This window comes from Lynx rufus, unplaced genomic scaffold (assembly GCF_022079265.1).
Source record: "Lynx rufus isolate CCGP_SWC_20201006 ecotype Redwood Valley unplaced genomic scaffold, mLynRuf1.p SCAF_1, whole genome shotgun sequence".
In the NCBI taxonomy this organism is placed as follows: domain Eukaryota; kingdom Metazoa; phylum Chordata; class Mammalia; order Carnivora; family Felidae; genus Lynx; species Lynx rufus.
This window is the reverse complement of record NW_025814823.1, coordinates 89,545,182-89,569,419: the sequence shown is the minus strand read 5'-3', so window position 1 is coordinate 89,569,419 and position 24,238 is coordinate 89,545,182. Positions and strand designations below refer to the sequence as shown.

General features: G+C 36.6%; 1 pseudogene; it reads right to left on the bottom strand.

The window, feature by feature from the left end:
* Positions 1 to 24,238, bottom strand: part of LOC124509323 (vomeronasal type-1 receptor 4-like) — a 30,010-nt pseudogene that overhangs the window by 5,142 nt on the left and 630 nt on the right.

The window sequence follows — 24,238 nt, the reverse complement described above, 5'->3', positions numbered from 1 at the left end:
ATGAACGGGGGGGGGGGCGGGGGGAGGTTGTGAAGTCCCCTGTCCTGGAACAAAAGAGTGGGGTGTCTCCAATTTCCCCCTCAACACCAACACAATTGGACTTCAGAGAGCAACATAGCAGCCATGAGTGAAGGCAGGATCCACTTACATTGAATGCAGCCCCCCTATGTCTGCAACTACTTATTTATGGGGGCAGGACTGACTCTGAGCCAGTGCAGAAGGCCTTTCATCCAGAAGACCAGTACAGGCCGCACTCTGCATGCACCAAGTGTACTGAAAATAGAGTGCTTCAAAGCATTACCTGAAGTTCTGGTGGAAATAGGACTAGGCTTATGTGTTCCCCCTCCCCCCTCTTCTTTTGTTTCCTTTAGATCAGGCTTATAGTTTTTTGTTAGTTATCTGCTTTTTCATTTCTTTTTTTCTCTCTATTTTTTTCTTTTTGATCAGACTTTTTTTTTCCTTTTTCTTTCTCCCCACCCCCCCTTTTTCTTTGGAATCAGGCTTAAAGTTTTTTGATTGCTTTTTTTTGTTGTTGTTCTTTTTCCTTCTCTCTCTCTCTCTCTCTTGAATCAGGTTTTTTTCCCTCTTTTTTTCCCCAGGCTTATTTTAACAGAAAAAAAATAAAAGCACACCTAGTTAAAGGTCCAAACATTGCCCACTGCAAGCAAGGAGGAGCTCTGCAGAGGACTGACCACTGGGAAAGAACAGCCAAAACACAAAAGCACTGTGCACACAGCATATAGCAGAACACGTCCTGGAGTCCCAGGTCCTGGACAGTGTATGACCCTTTCTTAATATAGCATTATCTCAGATGCAGGAAACATAACAAGCTTTCAAAGCATGCAAAAGATAGAAACTTCACCCAAATGACAAGATTGAGGAATTCTCCCCAAAAGAAAGGTCAAGAAGAAATCACAGAGACTTGCTCAAAACAGATATAAGCAATATATATGAACTAGAATTTAGAGCAACAGTCATAACACTACTAGTTGGGCTTGAAAAAAAGCATAGAAGACACCATATAAACCCTTGCTGTAGAGATCAGAGAGCTGAAAACTAGTCAGGCTGAAATTAAAAAATGGTATAGCTGAGATTCAAAGCCAAATTAATACAGTCATAATGAGAACTGAAGAAGCAGAGGTGAGAATAGGTGATATAGAAGATAAAAATATGTAAAATAATGAAGCTGAATAGAAGAGGGAAAGAAAACTATTAGATCATGAAGAGAGACTTAGGGAACTTAGTGATTCTATAAAACAAAACAATATCTGTATCATAGGAATCCCAGAAGAAGAGTGGGAAAAAGGGACAGAAAATTTAATTGAACAAATTATAGCTGAGAACTTCCCTAATATGGGGAAGGAAACAGGCATTCAAGTTCAAGATGCACAGAGAACTCCCCTCAAAATCAACAGAAATAGGTCAATATCATGACATGTCATAGTGAAACTTGCAAAATACAAAGATAGAGAATTCTGAAAGCAGCTAGGGACAAAAGGTAAGCTTAACCTACAAGGTAGACACATAAGGTATGTCCGCAGAAACTTGGCAGGCCAGAAGGGAGTTGTGGGAAGTATTCAGTGTGCTGAATGGGAAAAATATACAGCCAAGAATTCTTTATCCAGCAAGGCTGTCATTCAGAATAGAAGGAGAGAGAAAGAGATTCACAAACAAAAACTAAAGGGGTTTGTGGCCACTAAACCAGCCCTGAAAGAAATGTTAAGTGGGATTCTTTGAGTGGAGAAGAAAATAAAAGGACCAAAGACTAGAATAGACCAGAGAACATCAACAAAGACTAGAATAGACCAGAAAGAACAACTCTATGGATAACACAATGGCACCAAATTCATATCTTTCAATAGTCTCTCTTAATGTAAATAGACTAAGTGTTCCAATCAAAAGAAATAGGGTATCAGGGATGCCTGGGTGGCTCAGTTCGTTAAGCATCCAACTTTGGCTCAGGTCATGATCTATGGTTTGTGGGTTTGGGCCCTGCATCTGGCTCTGTGTTGACAGTTCAGAGCCGGGAGCCTGCTTTGGAATCTGTGTCTTCCTCTCTTTCTTCTCCTCTAATGCTCATTCTCTCTCTCTCTCTCTCTCTCTCTCTCTCTCTCTCTCTCTCTCTCTCTCAAAAATAAATATATATTAAAACAAAACAAAAAGGAAATAGGATATCAGAATGGATAAGAAAACCAAGATCTGTCTATATGCTGCCTACAAGAGACTCATTTTAGATCTAGAGACGCCTACAGATTTAAAGTGAGGAAGTGGAGAACCATCTATCACGCTAACGGACATCAAAAGAAAGCTAGGGTAACCATACTTATATCAGACAAACTAAATTTTTATTTTTTTAAGTTTATTTATTTTGAGGGAGAGAGAGACAGCAAGCAGGAGAGGGGCAGAGAAAGAGGGAGAAAGAGAATCCCAAGCAGTCTCCTCACTGTGCAGAGCCTAACATAGGGTTCAAATTCACAAATATGAGACCATGACCTGAGCCGAGATCAAGAGTCAGACACTTACCTGATTGAGCCAACCAGGCACCCCTCAGACAAACTAGATTTTTACAACAAAGACTGTAGAGGACTCTGGTGGGCTCAGTCAGGTAAGTGTCCCACTCTTGGTTTCGGCTCAGGTCATGATTCTGGGGTCCTGGGATCAAGCCTCAAATTCTGCACTGAGCATGGAGCCTGCTTAGGATTCTCTCTCTTTCCCTCTGCCTCTCTCCCCTGCGTGTGCTCACTCTCTCTAAAAATACTACTAATAAAGTAAAACAAAGACTAACAGGAGATGAAGAAGGGCATTATATCATAATTAAGGGGTCTATCCATGAAGAGGATCTAACAATTGTAAATATATGCCCCCCATTTGAAACACCCAAATATATGAAACAATTAGTAACAAACTAAAAAACCTCATTGATAATAATACAATAATAGTAGGGGACTTTAACACCCCACTTACAGCAATAGACAGATTGTCTAAGCAGAAAATCAACAAGGAAACAATGGCTTTGAAAGTCACAGTGGACTAGATGGACTGTTTCATCCTAAAGCAGCAGAATACACATTCTTCTTGAGTGCATATGGAACATTCTCCAGAATAGATCACATACTGGGTCACAAATAAGCCCTCAAAAAGCATAAAAATGTGGAAATCATACCATGCATATTTTCAGTTCACAATGCTATGAAACTTGATGTTAACCATAAGAAAAAACTTGGAAAGCCCTTAAATACATGGTTAAAGAGAATCCTACTAAAGAATTAATGGGTTAGCTAGAGAATTAAATAAACAACAACAACAACAACAACAACAACAACAACAACCAAACACATGGAAGCAAATAAAAATGAAAACACGGCAGTCCAAACTCTGTGGGATGCTGCAAAGGCATATCTAAGAGGAAAGTATATTGCAATTCAGGCCTATCTCAAGAGGCAAGAAAGGCCCCAAATACACATTCCAACCTTACATCTAAAAGAGCTACAAAAGGACAGAAAATAAAGCCTAAGCCCAGCAGAAGAAGGGAAATAATAAATATTAGAGCAGAAAGAAATGAATTAGAAGCAAAGCAAAATAAAACAAAAAAACACCCACAGTAGAACAGATCAATAAAACTAAGAGCTGATTCTTTGAAAAAAAATTAAAATAAAATTGATAAACCCCTAGCCAGACTTATCAAAAAGAAAAGAGGGGCGCCTGGGTGGCGCAGTTGGTTAAGCGTCCGACTTCAGCCAGGTCACGATCTCGCGGTCCGTGAGTTCGAGCCCCGCGTCGGGCTCTGGGCTGGTGGCTCAGAGCCTGGAGCCTGTTTCCGATTCTGTGTCTCCCTCTCTCTCTGCCCCTCGCCCGTTCATGCTCTGTCTCTCTCTGTCCCAAAAATAAATAAACGTTGAAAAAAAAATTAAAAAAAAAAGAAAAGAGAAAGGACCCAAATAGATAAAATAACAAATGAAAGGGAGGAGATCACAACCAACACGACAGAAATACAAACAATTATAAGAGAGTACTATGAAAATTATATGCCAACAAACTGGGCAACCTGGAAGAAATGGAAAAATTTCTAGAAACTTAGAAACAACCAAAACTGAAACAGGAAGCAACAGAAAATATTAACAGGCCTATAACCAGCAAAGCAATTGAATCAATAATAAAAAATGTCACAACAAACAAGAGTCCTGGGTCAGATGGCTTTCTGGGGCATTCTACTAGACATTTAAAGAAGAGTTAATACCTATTCTTCTCAAATTGTTCCCCCAAAAAATGGGAATGGAAGGAAACTTCAAAACTCATTCTTTGAGGCCAGTATTACCTTAAATCCAAAACCAGACAAAAACCCCACTAAAAAAGGAAAATTACAGTCCAATATCCCTGATGAACCTGGATGCAAAAATTCTCAACAAGATACTAGCAAATCAAATTCAACATTACACTGAAATAATTATTCACCATGATTAAGTGGGATTTATTCTTGGGGTGCAGGGCTGGCTTAATATTCACAAATCAATGTGATACACCACATTAATAAAAGAAAGAATAAGAACCATATGATACTGTCAATAGATGCAGAAAAAACATTTAACAAAATACAGCATCCATTCTTGATAAAAACCCTCGACAAAGTAGGGATAGATGGAACATACCTCAACATCATAAAGGCCATATTTGAAAGATCCTAAGCTAATATCATCCTCAATGGGGAAAAACTGAGAGCCTTTCCTCTATGGTTAGGAGTAAGACAGGGATACCCAGTCTTACCATTCAACATAGTACTAGAAATCTTAGCCGCAGCACTCAGACAACAAAAAGATATAAAGGGCATACAAATCAGTAAGGAAGAAGTCAAACATTCAATATTTGTAGATGACATGATATTCTATGTAGAAAACCCAAAAGTCTCCACCAAAAAATTGCTAGAACTAATACATGAATTCAGCAAAATCACAGGATGTAAAATCAATGTGTAGAAATCTGTTTGCATTTCTATACACCCATACCAAAGCAGCAGAAAAAGTAATCAAGGGATCAGTCCCATTTATAATTGCACCAAAACCATTAAGATACCTAGGAATAAACCTAATGAAAGAGATAACATACCTGTATTCTGAAAACTATAGAACACTTATGAAAGAAATTGAAAAGGACACAAAGAATTGGAAATGTATTCCATTCTCATGGATTGGAAAAACAAAGATTGTTAAAACATCTATACTACTCAAAGTAATCTACACATTTAATGCAATCCCAATCAAAATAGCAGCAGCATTCTTTGCATAGGTAGAACAAACAATCCTAAACTTTGTATCAAATGAAAAAGACCATAATAGCTAAAGCAATCTTGAAAAAGATAAACAAAATTTGATGCTTCATGATTAAAGATTTCAAGCTATATTACAAATCTGTAGTCATCAAAAGAATTTGGTTCTGGCACAAAAACAGACACACAGGTCACTGCAAAAGGATAAAAAAACAGAAATGGACCCACATCTTCAACAAAGCGGGAAGAATAGCCAATGATAAAAAGACAGTGTCTTCAACAAATGGTGATGGAAAAATTTCACGGCGTCATGCAGAAGAATGAAAGTGGACCACTTTCTTAGACCATACACAAAAATAAATCCAAAATGGATGCAAGGCTTAAATGTGAGACAGGAAATCATGAAAATTCTAGAGTAGAACACAGAGAACAACCTCTTTGACTTCGGCTGGAACAACTTCTTTTTTTTTTTTAATATAATTTATTGACAAATTGGTTTCCATACAACACCCAGTGCTCATCCCAACAAGTACCTGCCTCAATGCCCATCACCTACTTTTCTCTGTCCCCCACCCCCATCAACCCTCAGTTTGTTTTCAGTATCCAAGTCTCTTATGGTTTGCCTTCCTCCTTCTGTATAACTTTTTTCCCCCTTCCCCTCCCCCATGGTCTTCTGTTAAATTTCTCAAGATCCACATATGAATGAAAACATATGGTATCTGTCTTTCTATCACTGACTTATTTCACTTAGCTTAATAGCCTCCAGTTCCATCCATGTTGCTGCAAATGGCCAGATTTCATTTTTTTCTCATTGCCAAGTAGTATTCCATTGTATATATAAATCACATCTTCTTTATCCATTCATCAGTTGATGGACATTTAGGCTCTTTTCATAATTTGGCTATTGTTGAAAGTGCTGCTATAAACATTGGGGTACATGTGCCCCTATGCATCAGCACTCCTGTATCCCTTGGGTAAATTCCTAGCATTGCTATTTCTGGGTCATACGGTAGCTCTACTTTTAACTTTTTGAGGAACCTCCACGCTGTTTTCCAGAGTGGCTGCACCAGCTTGTATTCCCACTAACAGTGCAAGAGGGTTCCTGTTTCTCCACATCCTTGCCAGCCTCTATAGTCTCCTGATGTGTTCATTTTAGCCACTCTGACTGGTGTGAGGTGGTATCTCAGTGTGGTTTTGACTTGTATTTCACTGATGAGGAGTGATGTTGAGCATCTTTTCAAGTGTCTGTTGGCCATCTGGATGTCTTCTTTAGAAAAGTGTCTATTCACATCTTCTGTCCATTCTTCACTGGATTATTTGTTTTTTGGGTGTGGAGTTTGGTGAGTACTTTATAGGTTTTGGATACTAGCCCTGTATCCAATATGCCATGTGCAAATATATTTTCCCATTCTGTCGGTTGCCTTTTAGTTTTATTGATTGTTTCCTTTGTATTGCAGAGGATTTTTTTTTATTTTGATGAGGTTCCAATAGTTCATTTTTGCTTTTAATTCCCTTGCCTTTGGAGATGTGTTGAGTAAGAAATTGCTGTGGCTGAGGTCAAAGAGGTTGTTGCTTGCTTTCTCCTCTAGGGTTTTGATTTTTTCCTGTCTTACATTCAGATCCTTTATCCATTTTGAGTTTATTTTTGTGTATGGTGTAAGAAAGTGGTCTAGTTTCATTCTTCTGCATGTTGTTGTCCAGTTGTCCCAGCACCATTTGTTAAATAGACTGTCTGTTTTCCATTGATATTCTTTCTTGCTTTGTCAAAGATTAGTTACCCATACATTTGTGGGTCCAATTCTGTGGTCTCTATTCTATTCCATTGGTCTATGTGTATGTTTTTGTGCCAATACCATACTGTCTTGATGATTACAGCTTTGTAGTGAGGACGAAGTCTGGGATTGTGATACCTCCCGCTTTGGTTTTCTTCTTCAATATTACTTTGGTTATTTGGGATCTTTTGTGGTTCCATATTAAAAAAATTATTCACCATGATCAAGAGGGATTCACTCCTGGGCTCAGGGCTGGTTAAATATTCACAAATAAATCATTGTGATACATCACATTAATAAAAGAAAAGAAGGAACCATATGATCCTGTCAATTGATGCAGAAAAAGCATTTGACAAACTACAGCATCATTTCTTAATAAAAACCCTCAAGAAAGTCAGGATAGAAGGAACATACTTTAACATTATAAAAGCCATTTATGAAAAGCCCATAGCTAATATCATCCTCAGTGGGGAAAAACTGAGAGCTTTCCCCCTGAGATCAGGAACACAACAGGGATGTCCACTCTTACCTCTGTTGTTTAACATAGTGTTGGAAGTGCTAGCATCAGCAATCAGACAACAAAAGGAAATCAAAGGCATCAAAATTGGCAAAGATGAAGTCGAGCTTTCACTTTTTGCAGATGACATGATATTATACACGAAAAACCCGATAGACTCCACCAATAGTCTGCTAGAACTGATACATGAATTCAGCAAAGTCTCAGGGTACAGAATCAATGTACAGAAATTGGTTGCATGTATAAACTGATAATGAAGCAGCAGAAAGTGAAATAAAGAAATGGATGCCATTCATAATTGTACCAAGAACCATAAAATACCTAGGAATAAACTTAACCAAAGTTGTAAAAGATCTGTATGCTAAAAAGTATAGAAATCTTATGAAGGAAATTGAAGAAGACACAATGAAATGGGAAAACAGTCCATGCTCATGGATTGGAAGAATAAATATTGTCAAAATGTCAATACTACCCAAAGCAATCTACACATTGAATGCAATCCCAATCAAAATTGCACCAGCGTTCTTCTCAAAGCTAGAACAAACAATCCTAAATTTTTATGGAACCACAAAAGACCCCGAATAGCCAAAGTAATATTGAGGAAGAAAACCAACGCAGGAGGCATCACAATCCCAGAGTTTAGCCTCTACTGGAACAACTTCTTACTAGACACATTGCTTAACGTAAGGGAAACAAAAGCAAACATGAGCTATTGGGACTTAATCAAGATAAAAATCCTCTGCATAGCAAAGGAAACAATCAACAAATCTAAAAGGCAGCCTAAGGAATGGGGAGAATATATTTAAAAATAACATATTTGATAAAGGTTAGTGTCCAAAATGTATAAATAACTTATCAAACTCAACATCCTGAAAACAAACATCACAGTTAAGAAATGGGCAGAAGACATGAATAGACACTTTTCCACAGAAGACATCCAGATGGCTAACAGACACATGAAAAGATGGTCAATATCACTCTTTATCAGGGAGGTACAAATCAAAACCATGATGAGATACCACCTCACACCTGCCACAATGGTTAAAATTAACACACAAGAAACAATAGGAGTTGGTAAGGATGTGGAGAAAGGCGAACCCTCTTGTACTGTTGGTGGGAATGAAAACTGGTGCAGCCACTCTGAAGAACAGTATGGAGGTTCCTCAACAAACTAAAAATAGAACTATGCTACCATCCAGTAATTGCACTATTAGGTGTTTACTCAAGGGATACAAAAATATATTTGAAGGGGTACATGCTCCCCAATGTTTATGGCAGCATTATCAACAGTAGCCAAAGTATGGAGGGAGGGAGCCTAAATGTGCATCAACTGATGACTGGATAAAGACAAACTGGTGTGTATATATATATATATATATATATATATATATATATATCTCAGCCATCAAAAAGAATGAAATCTTGGCATTTGCAACAATGTGAATGGAGCTAGAATGTATTATGCCTTGTGAATTAAGTCAGTCAGAGAAAGACAAATACCATATGATTTCACACCTAAGTGGAATTTAAGATACAAAACAGGTGAATATATAAGCATCAGGGGGAAAAGAGAAGAGAGGGAAACAAATTACAAAAGACTCAATAATAGAAAACAAACTTCGGTTGACAGAGAGAGGCTGGTGGGAGATGGGATAGTGGGTGATGGGTATTAAGGAGGACAATTATGATGGGCACTGGGTGTTGTACGTAAGTGATGGATCACTGACACCAATATTGCACTGTGTGTTATCTAACTAAAATTTAAATAAATTTTAAAAAAGAAACAAAATTGTGTTGTTTTATGCAAAAAAAATGTAGGATAAGAAGTATTATGTAAATGTGTCAGATGGTTAACGAAACTGCTTTGTTTTTCTGGAAAAATATATTCTTAAATAAAGAAACACAAATAAAGGGAAAAGTATTTGCTGTTCACTGGGAGACTTGCTATTGTTAGGATGTCCATTCTCCCAAAGTGATCTACAGATTCATAGCAATCCCTATCAAATTCCCAAAGGCATTTTTTGTAGAACTAGAGAAATCGCTCCTGAATTTCATATGGAATCTCAAGGGCCTCTGAATAGCCAAAACAATCTTGAAAAAGAAAGACCAATTTGGGAGTCTTCACATTTCAAGATTTCAAAGCATATTCCAAAGCTATAGTAATCAAGAGAGTGTGGTATTAGTATAAATAATAATAATAATAATAACAAAACATAAATAATAAATAATTATTCATTAGACCAATGGATTAGAATAGAAAGCCTAAAATTAAAACCTGCGAATATGGTCAAATGATTTTTGACAAGGGTACCAACACCACCCAATGGGCAAAGGCTACTGTCTTCAACAGATGATGTTGGGAAAACTGGACAACCACTGGCAAAATAATGAAAATTAGTCCTTAGGTCACATCATATACAAACATTAAGTCAAAATGGATTAAGGACTTAAACCTAAGACCACTAGAAAAGTCTTAGAAGTATATGTAGGGGAATAGCTTCATGACATTGAATTTCACAATGATTTCTTGGATATGATACCAAAACCATAGGTGACAAAAGCAAAAACTAGACAAATGGGACTACGTCAAATTTTAAAAATTCTGCACATTAAAGGAAATAATCAAGAGTGAAAAGGTAACATATGGAATGGGAGAAAATATTTGCAAAGCGTATATCTGAGAAGGGGTTAATATTCAGGATGTATAAAGAACTACAACTCAACAACAAACCAAATAACCATTTAAAAAATGGGCAAAGGATTCGAATAGATATTTCATCAAAGAAGATATACAAGTGACCAACAAGGATGTGAAAAGGTGCTTAACATTAGTAATAATTAGAGAAATATAAATCAAACCTACAATGAGCTATTGTCTCACACTCATTGTATGAAAAGAAAAGAAAAAGAAAAAAACAACTGTTGTTAGGATGTGGAAAATTTGAACTATTGTGCATTGTTGGTAGGATATAAAATGGTGCAGCTGCTATGGGAAACATTATGACAGGTCCTCAAAAAAGTTAGAAATGAATTACTGTGTGATCCAGCAATCCAACTGCTGTGTATATATCCAAAAGAATTGAAATCAGGATCTTGAAGAGAAATTTGCATTACATGTTTATTGCAGCATTATTCACAATTAGCTAAGAGGTGGAAGCTAACCAAATAGCCATCTTTGGATGAATGGATAAAGAAAATGTGGTATATACATACAATGCATGTATGTATACCTTGTATGAAGTCTCAACAAGGAAGGAAATCCTGTCACATTCTGCCTTGTGGATGAACCTTGGTAACATTATGCTAAATGAAAGAAACCAGTTACAAAAAGACAAATACTGTGTGATTTCACTTATATGAAGTAGCTAAAGTGGTCAAACTAATAGAAACAGGATGATTTCCAGGGTATAGTGGGAGGAGGAAATGGGGAGTTTTTGTTCAATTGGCATAGAGTTTTAGTTTTGTGATATGAAAAAATTCTAGAGATCTGTTGCATTATTATGCATACTTATGAACATACTTAACTGTCTAGAACTGTTCATGTAACAGTAGGTAATATGGCGAATTTTATGTTATGTGTTTTTTTTAACCACAATTAAACAGAAAAACAAAAAACAAAAAACAAAAACACTACTGAAGCTTGCTCAAGAAGGAATAGATAGCCTGAATAGCCATAAGAAATTAAAATCCCACACAGTAAACTCCAGGCACAGATGGGTTCATTAGTGAATCTTATTAAACATCTCGGGAAGAAAAAACACCACCAGTTATGTTCCAACTTTTCAAAAAAAAAAAAATGAAGGGAAAAGAGTACTTTGTAACTCATCTCAGGAGGCTGGCATTATCTTTGTAAATCGGACAGACTTTAGAAGAAAACTCAGACCAATATCTCTCGTTAACATAGACGGAAAATTCTAAACACAGTTTTAGCAAATCAAATCCAACAATATATTAGAAAGATAATGCATCATGACGATGTGGAGCTTGTCCCACATTGATTAAGGGTTGGCAGGATTAAAAATAAATCAGGGTGCCTGGGTGGTTTAGTTGGTTAAGCCTCCAACTTCGTCTCAGGTCATGATCTCATAGTTTGTGAGCTTAAGCCCCCAGGTTGTGATCTGTGCTGGCAGCTCAGAGCCTGGAGCCTGCTTCAGATTCTGTGTCTCCCTCTCTCTCTGCCCCTCCCCTCACTCGCACTCCATCTCTCTCCCTCTCTCTCTCTCAAAAATAGACATTAAAAATTTGCTTAAAAGGTTAAAATTTAATCAATATAATTCATATTAATCTTTTAAAAATTATTTCAGATGCAGAAAAATCACTTGTCATTATCCAACATCCAATCACAATAAAAAGTCTCAGCAAACCACAAATAGAAGGGAACTTCTTTAATCTGATAAAGGTCATCTGCGAAAAAATTTCAACAATATCATATGTAATAGTAAAAGACTAAATACCTTACCCCTAAGATTAGGGACAATATGTGGATGTCCACTTTCACCACTTCTCTCCAACATTCTACTGGAAATTCAAATTAGTGTAATTAGGCAAAAAAAAAAAAAATCCATATTGGAAAGGATGAAATAAACTATGTTCACAGGAAACATGATTATCTATGTAGAAAATCTAGTGGGTTCCACAAAATAGCTATTGAAACTGAGTTTGGGGAGAATAAAGAATAATATATAAAGTCAATTGCATTTCTATAAAATAGCAACAAACAATAAGAAATTAAAAACAAAAAATCGAAGCCATTTACAAGAGTACCAAAAATATGAAATACTTAGGGATAAATGATAAAAGATAGAAAGGGTTTATATACTAAAAAAATATAGAGAAATTAAATGTGGGGAATAAGTTTAGGAATCCCTCGGGATTTACACCAATGGGTTAACAAGGCATAAAGAAGTACAAAGCCATAGGATGCTCACACCCAAGTTTGGGTAAATAAGATTAGGCGAATAAGGATAGAGAAGGGGGGCTTAAGCCCCCAGAATAGAGTAAGGGGCTGGAGCCCCCAGAATAAAGTAGGGAGGGGCAAAGTCGCTCAAAATAGGGAGGGGCAAAGGCCCCAATATAGAACATAAGTATATGAAATAAACAAGATTAAGTATTCAGGGCGGAAACACTCCCAATTTAGTACTATAGCAGAAAGCTGATTTCATAGGAAGGAAGGACCAAGATAGGTAAACAGGTAAATTGGGCTATAGACCGCCATTCTGCACTACAGGGTGAAGTTGCCCAGAGTGGAGATGATTAACAAAAGAAAGGTGCCTTGTTAAGTCTGAGGTCACATGTCCTACCTGTCTCATCCCCTAGACTAGCTAAGATAAACAGAAGTGGTGCCTCATGTCCGCTGTAAACAACCTTCTACTGGCTGCCTGGCACCAGGATTTTGTTTTGTATTAACCCAAACCACTAACCCCAAATATCTTCACGACCCCCTTTTCCTCACATCCTCAGTTAATGTTCACAGATTCATTGTCTCTTTGCTCACGTCCATCACCATGTTTGTAAGCCTTCTGATCCTAACAAAAATGGGGCAAGGACCCTTATTTGGGGCTCTTGTCTTTTCTCAGACATTAGCCATCTCTTGGCTTTTCATCCTGTGTCCCACTCTCTTGCTAGACAAGAGAGAATTTAGACCCAGAGTCTACGACAATTAAAGACCTAAATAAATAGATTAACATATTTTGTTCATGGATCATTAGTTAAGATTATACTTTTCTGCAAATTGTACTATAGTTTCAATGCAATTCATAAGAAATTTGAATTTTTTTTGGTAGAAATTGAGAAAATGACTTTAGAATTTATTTGGAAAGTATAGAAAGGCAAAGGCACTAGAATAGCCAAAACAGTTCTGAAAAAGCACAGAGAACTCACATTTCCAAATTTTAAGACTTAATAAGGTACAATAATAAAAATGGTGGGGGTATTGGTTAAAGAATGGGCACATAGATTGGTAGAACAGAAACTTGCACCACTGATGTTTCATAAAGACAATTCGGTAGAAGACAGATAGTTTTATCTGTTCACAAATTGTGCTAGAATACCTGGACACCCGTACTTAAAAAATGAGCAATATGTACCTCACACTTTGCATAAAAATAACTCAAAATGAATCAGGCTTAATTATATACAATGACAAACACAATTATATTTACATAAAATTATAAAACTGCTAGAAGAAAATGTAAGAAAATTTTCATGACCTTGACTTTAGATATGAGTTTTTAGGTACAGTAAAAAAAAAAAAAAAAAAAAAAAAAAAAAAAAGCACAATCCATGGAAGAAAAAATAATAATTGCACCTTATGAAAATTAAATCTTAAAGGGAAAAAAAGTCACCAAATGCCAGTGTGTGATCTCTCTCACTCCACCCCACCTACAGCCACCCAACCTCAGTGGTGAGGAAAGTCAGACTGAGAACAACTGAGGGGCAGAAGAGGGAGGCTGGTGAAGGCCCTAAGGTTAAATCTTAATGTCCAAGATATAAAACATCCATGAAATAAAAATATTTTTTAAAATATACCAATATTATATAAATTAATAAGAGAAAATTAAGTTTACCCAGAACTACTTCAGAAAACCAGGAGATAAGATTTCACATGTATGAAGTGAAGATCCCTCTAACCTCTGAGAAAGTCTATTACAAATGTGCAACATAACCACACTGAAGGGGATCTGGAATAAAAAACAACAATACACACACCTAAGTAAATTTAGAAAATAGTTATTATTTTGACTGCATAATATAAGGCTAAAGACAAAAAGAACTGTATACAAATGCTGTACTTCTCACAGGAATATGGTTTGGAAATACTATAATTACTTCAGGTGTATTCTAGGGTTGAATAAATAGAGGTGTATATGTGTGCATGGATTCATAGATATACAGTTTCTAGCTCTGTCTGCTGAGAGGGCCTAAGACCAACTCCAACAGCAGTGAGCACATCTACTGACCAGATCTTGGTTTCTATGTTGCATTCCCCAGTAAAAGAAAATGGGGTTTGTTGGAGAAGTGGTTGATTCCAGGGCTGGGGCAGGGAATGTACAAAATGATCTTAAAATATCCTGTGGTGCCAGAAAATAAGTACTTGAAAAAGGATGGTAGGGGCGCCTGGGTGGCTCGGTCGGTTAAGCGTCCGACTTTGGCTCAGGTCATGATCTCATGGTCCGTGAGTTTGAGCCCCACGTCGGGCTCTGTGCTGACAGCTCGGAGCCTGGAGCCTGTTTCAGATTCTGTGTCTCCCTCTCTCTCTGCCCCTCCCCTGTACATGCTCTGTCTCTCTCTGTCTCAAAAATAAATAAACGTTAAAAAAAATTTTTTTGAAAAAAAAGGATGGTAATTTTCAAAGAAACTGAAACTAAAGATGAATGGCTCCTAATTACCTATGAAATAATCTGAGTAACAAAATAAGAAATGATAGTACGGTATTATAACTCACAGAGTAAAATAAACATCACTGAGTCCATGTTGATATAAAAAATTGAATAAATAAATGGGAGAGAGCAGAAGTTTTCCTTACAGGCAAATTTAAATGATACATGTTGAAGAAATGAAAGGCCTACAAAATCATCACTAGACAAAGGCCACAAGATTAATTGTTTCAGGAAAGATCTGGTGATGAATGATGAAACCAGTGAGCAAAAGTTTTAGGAGAAACAGGTATTTTCATATTATCAAAGATATCCCATAATTACAAAGGAGAAGCTTAGTTTACAGTGAAGAAACCCAGCAGAGGCCACCATAGCCAAGTGAAGGACATCACCCAAAAGGGACATATCATGTACCCCCAGATATGAGGTGCTGAGAATACATCACTTCTGTGGTACTCTTCAAAAAAATGTATAATCTCAGGGTGTCTGGGTGGCTCAGTCGATTAAGTGTTGGACCCTTGATTTTGGCTCAGGTCATGAGATCGAGACCCGAGTAGGGGTCTGTGTTGACAGTGTGGAGCCTGCTTGGGGTTCTCTCTCTCCCTCTCTCTCTGCCCCTCCCCTGGTTGTGTGCAGCTCTATCTCAAAATAAATATATAAACTAAAAAAAAATTTAAAAATGCATAGCCTCAGGAGAAAACAACTGATAAACTATAATTAAGAGGCACTCCACAAATAGCCAATCAACCAATACTCATCAAAAGCTTCAAGGTCATGAAAGACAAGAAAATACTTAGGAACTGTCATAGACTAGAGGGGATAAAAAAGCGATAATAATTAAATTCATTCTGGAATACTGGATTGGGTCCTGAAACAGAAAAAGAACATTAGGAGGAAAAACTGGTGAAATTTGAATAAGATTTGTGGCAGTAGTAGTGCACCAATATTAATGTCCTGGTTTTGATAACTTTACTATGGTTGTACAAATTTTAACATTAGAGGAAACTGAATGAAAGGCGTACATGAACTCTTCACTATCTCTGCAAATTTTCTCTAAGATTGTTGTTAAATAAAAAGTTAAACAGCTGTAAAAAATTAAACCTTAAAATGTACAGCTAAAAGAATAAAAGATAAGCCACAGACTAGGAGAAAAATTTGACAAATGTATTTAATAAAGGACTTCTGGAATACTAAAATAATGGAAGTCTTGTTTTAATTTAAATTTTAGTTGATTAACATACACTGCCATATTGGTTTCAGGAGTAGAAGTCAGTGATTCATTACTTACATACAAATAACTGAAGTCTTAACAATAATAAAATCTAATCTAAAAATGGGCAAGAGATCTGAACATTTACTACCAAAGTAGATCTATGAATGGCAAGTAAGAGTATAAGAATATGCTCATGTTGAGAGTGCTGCTATGAACATTGGGGTACAAGTGCCCCTATGCATCAGTACTCCTGTATCCCTTGGGTAGATTCCTAGCAGTGCTATTGCTGGGTCATAGGGTAGGTCTATTTTTAATTTTCTGAGGAACCTCCACACTGCTTTCCAGAGCGGCTGCACCAATTTGCATTCCCACCAACAGTGCAAGAGGGTTCCCGTTTCTCCACATCCTCTCCAGCATCTATAGTCTCCTGATTTGTTCATTTTGGCCACTCTGACTGATGATGAATGGATAAAGAAATTGTGGTTTATATACACAATGGAATACTACGTGGCAATGAGAAAAAATGAAATATGGCCTTTTGTAGCAACGTGGATGGAACTGGAGAGTGTGATGCTAAGTGAAATAAGCCATACAGAGAAAGACAGATACCATATGGTTTCACTCTTATGTGGATCCTGAGAAACTTAACAGGAACCCATGGGGGAGGGGAAGGAAAAAAAAAAAAAAAAAAAAAGGACGTTAGAGTGGGAGAGAGCCAAAGCATAAGAGACTGTTGAAAACTGAGAACAAACTGAGGGTTGATGGGGGGTGGGAGGGAGGGGAGGGTGGGTGATGGGTATTGAGGAGGGCACCTTTTGGGATGAGCACTGGGTGTTGTATGGAAACCAATTTGTCAATAAACTTCATATATATAAAAAAAAAAAGTCTCTTATGCTTTGGCTCTCTCCCACTCTAACCTCTTTTTTTTTCCTTCCCCTCCCCCATGGGTTTCTGTTAAGTTTCTCAGGATCCACATAAGAGTGAAACCATATGGTATCTGTCTTTCTCTGTATGGCTTATTTCACTTAGCATCACACTCTCCAGTTCCATCCACGTTGCTACAAAGGGCCATATTTCATTCTTTCTCATTGCCACGTAGTACTGCATTGTGTATATAAACCACAATTTCTTTATCCATTCATCAGTTGATGGACATTTAGGCTGTTTCCACAATTTGGCTATTGTTGAAAGTGCTGCTGTAGACATTGGGGTACAAGTGCCCCTATGCATCAGTACTCCTGTATCCCTTGGGTAAATTCCTAGCAGTGCTATTGCTGTCTCTTGCCCACTTTTAAATAAGATTTATGTTTTTGTGGTAAGTTGCATAAGTTTTTTGTATATTTTGGATATTAACCCCTTATCTGCTATTTCATTTGCAAGTACCTTCTCCCATCCAGAAGGTTGCCTTTATGTTTTGATGATGGTTGCGTTCACTGTGCAAAAGCTTTTATGTTGATGTAAGCCCAATAGTTCATTTTTACTTTTCTTTCTCTTTCCTGAAAAGACATATCCATAAATATGTTGTTAAGGCTGATGTCTGCAGGAATTTTGTGGTTTCACATATCACATTTAGGCTTTAATCCATTAGTTTTGTGTATGGCTTGAGAAAGTGCTCCAATTTCATTATTTTACATGCAGCTGTCTAGTTTTTCCAAAACCATTTATTGGAAGGATTATCTTTTCCTCATCATATAGTCTTGCCTCCTTAATTGACCGTATGGTTCAGGCTTATTTCTGGGCACTCTATTCTGTTCCACTCATCTCTCTATTTTTCTGCCAGTAGCATGCTGCTTTAATTACTGTAACTTTGTAGTATGTCTTAAAATCTAGAATTGTGTGCTGCCCAGCTTAGTTCTTTCTCAATATTTCTTTAGTTATTCAAGGTGTTTTGTGGTTTTGATAAAATTTTAGTATTTCTTGTTCTAGTTCCATGAAAAGCGCTATTAGAATTTCGACAAAGATTACATTGACTGTATAGATTGCTTTGAGTAGTATCGTCATTTTATTTATTTAATTTTCAAAGTTTATTTATTTATTTTGAGAGATAGAATGAATCAATGAATGAATGAGTGGGTCAGAGGAGGAGAGGGAGAGAGGAAAAGAATCCCAGGCAGGCTCCATGTTCAGCATGAAGACTGATTCTGGGCTTGATCCCTCCAACTGTGAGATCATGACCTGAGCTGAGACCAAGAGTTGGAAGCTCAACTGACTGAACCACCTAGGTGTCCCAGTATGGACATTTTAACCATATTAATTCTTCTGGGCGCCTGGGTGGTCAGTTGACTGAGCGTCCTGCTTCGGCTCAGGTAATGATCTCACAGCTCGTGATTTCGAGCCCCGCGTGGGGCTCTGTGCTCGCAGCTCAGAGCCTGGAGCCTGCTTCTGATTCTGTGTCTCCCTCTCTCTCTGCTCCATCCCCACTAATGCTCTGTCTCTCTCTGTCTTAAAAATAAATAAAACATAAAATAAATTAAAAAAACATGTTAATTCTTCCAATCTAGTAGCATGGTGTGTGTGTGTGTGTGTGTGTGTGTGTATAATTTTTTTGAAAAATACACTTATGTTCTCACATTTCTGGAGGTTGAAGGTCCAAGAGCAAGGTACCTGTAGGGTTGATTTCTTTTGAGACCTATCTCTTTGACTTGAAGATGATCACCCTCTTGCTGCTTCTTCAGATAATTGTCTCACTGTGCATATGTGCCCCTGGAATCTCTTGGACTGTATGTACTAATCAACTCTTTTTAAAAACTTTTTATTTAAATTCCAGTTAACATACAGTGTGATATTACTTTCAGGTTTACTGAAACACTTCCTGCATCACCCAGTGCTCATCACAAGTGTACTCCTTAATCCCTATACACTATTTCGCCCAATCCCAACACCCACCTCCCCTCTGGTAACCATCAGTTTGTTCTCTATAGTTAAGAGTCTGTTTCTTGGTTTGCCTCTCTCTATTTATTTTAATTGTAGCATTATCTAAAATAGCTCAGTGTTGGAAACAGCTCAAGTATTCATCAACTGATAAATGCATAAAGAAGATGTGGTTATATATACACAATGGAATATTACCAGCCATAAAATGGAATATATATACACAATGGAATATTGTATATATACAATGGAATATTACCAGCCATAATGAAATCTTGCCATTTGCAATGAGTGGATTGAGCTAGAGAGTATTATGCTAAGTGAAGCAAGTCAGTGAAAGACAAATACCATATGATTTCACTCATATGTGCAATTTATGTAGCATGGTATATCTTTCCATTTGACTATGTCATGTTCAATTTCTTTCAACATATTATAGTTTTCAGAGTATAGATCCAGACTTTTGGTTGTTAAAAGTTGTTTTTATTATTAATTCAATTTCATGAGTAATAGTCTGTTGAAAATTTCTATTTCTTCTTGGTTCATATTGGAAATGTGTGTGTGTGTGTTTACATTTATCCATTCTTTCTAGATTGAAAAGTTTGTTGACATATAATATTTTCTTACAATCCTTTGTGTTTCTGTGTGTCAGTTATTTTTCCTGCCTCATTTCTGATTTTATTTATTTGACTCCTCTGTCTTTTTTTATTGATGAGTCTGGCTTGAGATTTGTCAATTTTGTTGTATTTTGAAAGAATCAGCTCTTGGTTTTATTGAAATTTTCTATTTCTATTTCAGTCCCTGTTTCATTTATTTCTGCTTGAATCTTTATTATTTCCACTTTCTACTAGATTTGGGCACTATTTGTTCTTTATTTTCTACTTCCTTTAGGTGTAAAGTTAGGTTGTTTATTTGAGATTTTTCTTGTTTCTAGAGAAGGCCTGTATTGCTATAAACTTCCCTTTTAGAACTGCTTTTGCAAGGATTTTTGATCATTGAGTTTTCATTTTCATTTGTCTCCACATATTTTTTGGTTTTCTCTTTGATTTCTTTGTTGATCCAGTTATTGTGTAGTAGCACGTTGCATATCTTCACATCTTTTTTTCCCCCAGTTTTTTTCTTGTAGTTTATGTCTCATTTTATACTGTTATCATCAGAAAAGGTGCTCAACATGATTTTAATCTTCTTAAGTTTATAGGGCCACTGCTTTTGTGGTCTAATATGTGATCTACTCTGGAAAATGTTTCTTGTACACTTGAGAAGAATGTGCATTCTGTTGTTTTTGAATGAAATGTTCTGCATATCTCTGCTATGTCCATCTGGTCTGGTGTTCCATTTATAACCACCGTTTCCTTGTTGACTTTCTGCCTGGAGGATCTATCTGTAGATATAAGTGGGGTGTTGAAGTCTTCTATTATTATTTATTACTGTCAATTTTTCCCTATAAGTCTTTAAATGTTGCATTATGTATTTAGGTTCTTCTCTGTTGGGTGCATAGATATTTACAATTGTTATAAACTCTTGTTGTATTGATGCCTTCATCACTATGGAGTGTCCTTCTTTGTCCTTCTTTGTCTTTGTTTTAAAGTCTATTTTGTCTGATAAAAATATTGCTAACCTGCCTTATTCTTTTTTTTTTTTTAACTTCCATTTGAATGGAATATGTTTTTCCAGCTCCTCATTTTCAACCTTGATGGTTCTTTAGGTCCAAAATGAGTCTCTTATAGGCAACACATCGATGGGTGTTTTAAAAAATTCATTTAGTCACCTTGTATCTTTGATGGAACAGCTAGCTCATTTACATTTAAGGTAAGTATAGATAGACATGTACTTATTGTCATTTTGTTCATTGTTTTCTGGTTGTTTGGTAGCTCTGCTCTGCTCTCTTCTTCTCTTTCTCTCTTCTTTTGTGGTTTATTGGCTTTTCTTATGTTAAGCTTGGCTTTCTTTTTCTTTATTGTTTCTGTATCTAACACGGGCTTTTGATTCATCATTACCACTAGGTTTATGTATAACACCTTATTTGTATAGCAGTCTATATTAAATTGATGGTCACCTAAGTTCAGAGTCTAAAAGAACTAAATTTTTATGGAGTTATTATTCTAACTGTATTCAATTTTAGGGCAGATATTTCTCCCGAGTTAATTTATCCCTTTATCATTATTATAGTTACCTCCATCATAACCACATAATTTTGTCTCATATTTTATATGTTTAATTTAGCTTTATGTCAATTAGCCTACTGTAGTTTTTTTTTCCTTTTTAATTTCAATCTTTGAGTGTCTTCATGCATTAGTTATTTCTATTGTAAAAAGAATGTAGTTGAATTGTGTTACATAATTAGTAAATCTTTGTATTCTGGCTCTAACCCCCAGTTTTCTCTTTCCCAAGGAGCTTTGAAGCACAGAGGTCTGTGCTGTAAGAGTCACAAATGTGCTGAGAGCAGCTGCACTTTTAGCATGAAGCTTACTACTTTTTCATCAGATTAACTTTATATTTATTTGAGGCAGTTATTAAAAATTGTTTATAAGAATTTTACTGAGAATTTTGACTGTTTTCAAGAAAAAATTAATTTTCTATTTATCATTCTGTGATATATAAGAATTGCTAAGTACTTTGATAAAAGTACAACACTGCCCACATAAAAATATTAGCTACTGACACAACAATATGCTTATACAAAATAGAATGTGTAAGAATTCAAGAAATACTTCTAGTGATGTAAATAGATACAAAATTGTGCACACACAAGGTAACATGGGGTCTTATGAAGTATTTGAGAATGGGCAATACTTTTGTGCTCTGGGGAATGGTGATCAGTATTCACAGAGTGAAGGGAGCATGGTTATGTACACTTATATATCACACTCCATGATTAAACTAGACATAATCAGCAGCATATGGTAAATTCAAGCATTGTTTGGATCCAAAATATACAACAGTGCAGATATAAAATTTTTTGTCTAGTGAAGGCAGTCCAGCATAATCCAGCAATTGTAGTTACTGTACTTTAACTGATAGATATGTCTCATTATGGAGGAACTCTTAGAAATAAGGGTATCCAAGTAATCATAGGTATGAATTTTTGACAATAATTTTAGGAAAGGACAAAGAGTGCTCTGGCTAGGTGCAACAGTTCCAAACATTTCATTACATGTATCTAATCATTTATTTTCTCTGTTCACTTCGATGATTTGAAGAAATTCCCAAAGTAAAAATTATTAATGCATTCTCAGAATTTTACCTCACTAAAATTGTGGAGTGGGAACATCTAATCACATGCCCCTTTGTATCTGAGAAGTGTGTGAGGGTGTTCGAGACTCTGAGAGAACTGCCTCATATTTACAAAAGCACAGTTCAGAAATGATCATCTGTTATTACTTTTGAGCAACACAAATGGAAAAATCGCTGGCAAACAACAGGAGAGAAAAATAATGATGTTCTGTAATCCTTGTACATTATAGCTGTACATTATGTAAATAGTAAGGCAGCTGATAGTCCAGTAAAAGAAAACAAAGCAGCTCACTAGTGCCAGGATTGTGTGGGTGGCCTTGGTTTCAGGAGAGGGTCTTGGGCAGAGGCTGGTCTTGTGGAGATGCTGGATTACCTTGTGATGTGTGAAGAGGAACTTTACCGCTACACATTTGAGTAGATCATAAGGAACATACACAGGAAATCTCATAAGACCTTGCCCCCTAGAAAAGCAGTCTGTGGAAGGAGATCAGACTTTTTTCCACTACAGTATGTCAGAGAAAACACTTGTCCGATTCCAGTAGTGTTGTACGGGGCCACAGCACTTATGATGACATGGATGTAGATTAACATGTTGGTGATCCAGAAAGAAAAGAAGACAGGAAAAATGTATGAGGAGATTTTGGGTTGAGCCCCGCCCACCTAGAGTTGCTGGGAATGATAATTACGGCTTGAAAAATACTCAGGGAAGATGTGGTGCAGAGGGAAAGACCCCAGGTGACTCTGTATAGGTACAGCACTGCCTTGCAACCAATGTCATCCAGAAATTTCTTACTCCAAAGGCATTCATTATTTCTGGGATTGCACTGAAAAGAATTGTCATGACATTAGATAAAGTTAAATGGGTAAATATCAAGTTTATAGGTTTCTTTGTATGGGGCTGGGCAAGAACGTGTTGATGAATAACACCACTAGCAATGTATTTCCAATAAAACCAATTCCAGTTTGAGACAGAAAGAACATTCCTAAAATAGTCTCATTTGAAATCATTATAATAATTGGCTCTTATACTATGGATCGTCTCCTCCACAACTCAAGAGGGCACTGAAATGATTTTTAAGCCTAATGGAAATAATAGAACTCTAAGAAGATTCCATGATGTATGATCACTCTGAGCAGAAGATTGTGTGAATGCTCTGTAACAATATTGAGGAAATTAATAATCAGTTTCGGAGGTAAATGTCAGGAATTACTAAAGTCACTTCACAGAAACATTAGGGTTAAGACAAACATGCTTATTTATAAAAAAACTTCTCAAAAAAAACTTCTCAAAAATAACTTGAATTTCCCAAGGGAAAATATTTATGCATTAAAAACAATATTTATACGATTTTATGTTCTATGTATATGTTCTGAACTTCATTTCTATATTTTGAATGCATTTCAATCTATTGTCATGAACAACAGAAAATTTTAATGTATTTTAATGTCAACTATTATGTTGCTACTATAGTTGGCATTCGTCATTTTTTATTATTATTTTTTATTTTTTATTAGTTTTCTTTATTTTTGAGAGGCAGAGAGAGACAGAGCGCGAGTGGGGGAGGGGCAGAAAGAGAGGGAGCCACAAAATCTGAAGCAGGCTCCAGGCTCTGAGCTGTCAGCACAGAGCCCGATGTGGGCCCAAACTCACTAACCGTGAGATCATGACCTGAGCTGAAGTGGGTCGCTCAACTGACTGAGCCACCCAGGCACCCCGACATTCATCATTTTTGTTGTCATTCATCAGAAGAAGACTCCATCCCCAGAGTCACATCCTACCATCAGGCTCTGTAAATGCCTTTTTCTGACCCTACTGCTCATGTTTCCCCAACTCCAATATCCTACTAATGTACACAGTAAATATATTTCAGTACATGGGTCAATTCATTGCATCCTGAAAATTCACTTCATTTCTTCATTCTACCCTGAAGCCACTGCTTCAGTTGAGACTCTCTCAGGTAGTGGAATCTTTGTCTCCCCTCCACTCCTTTTTAC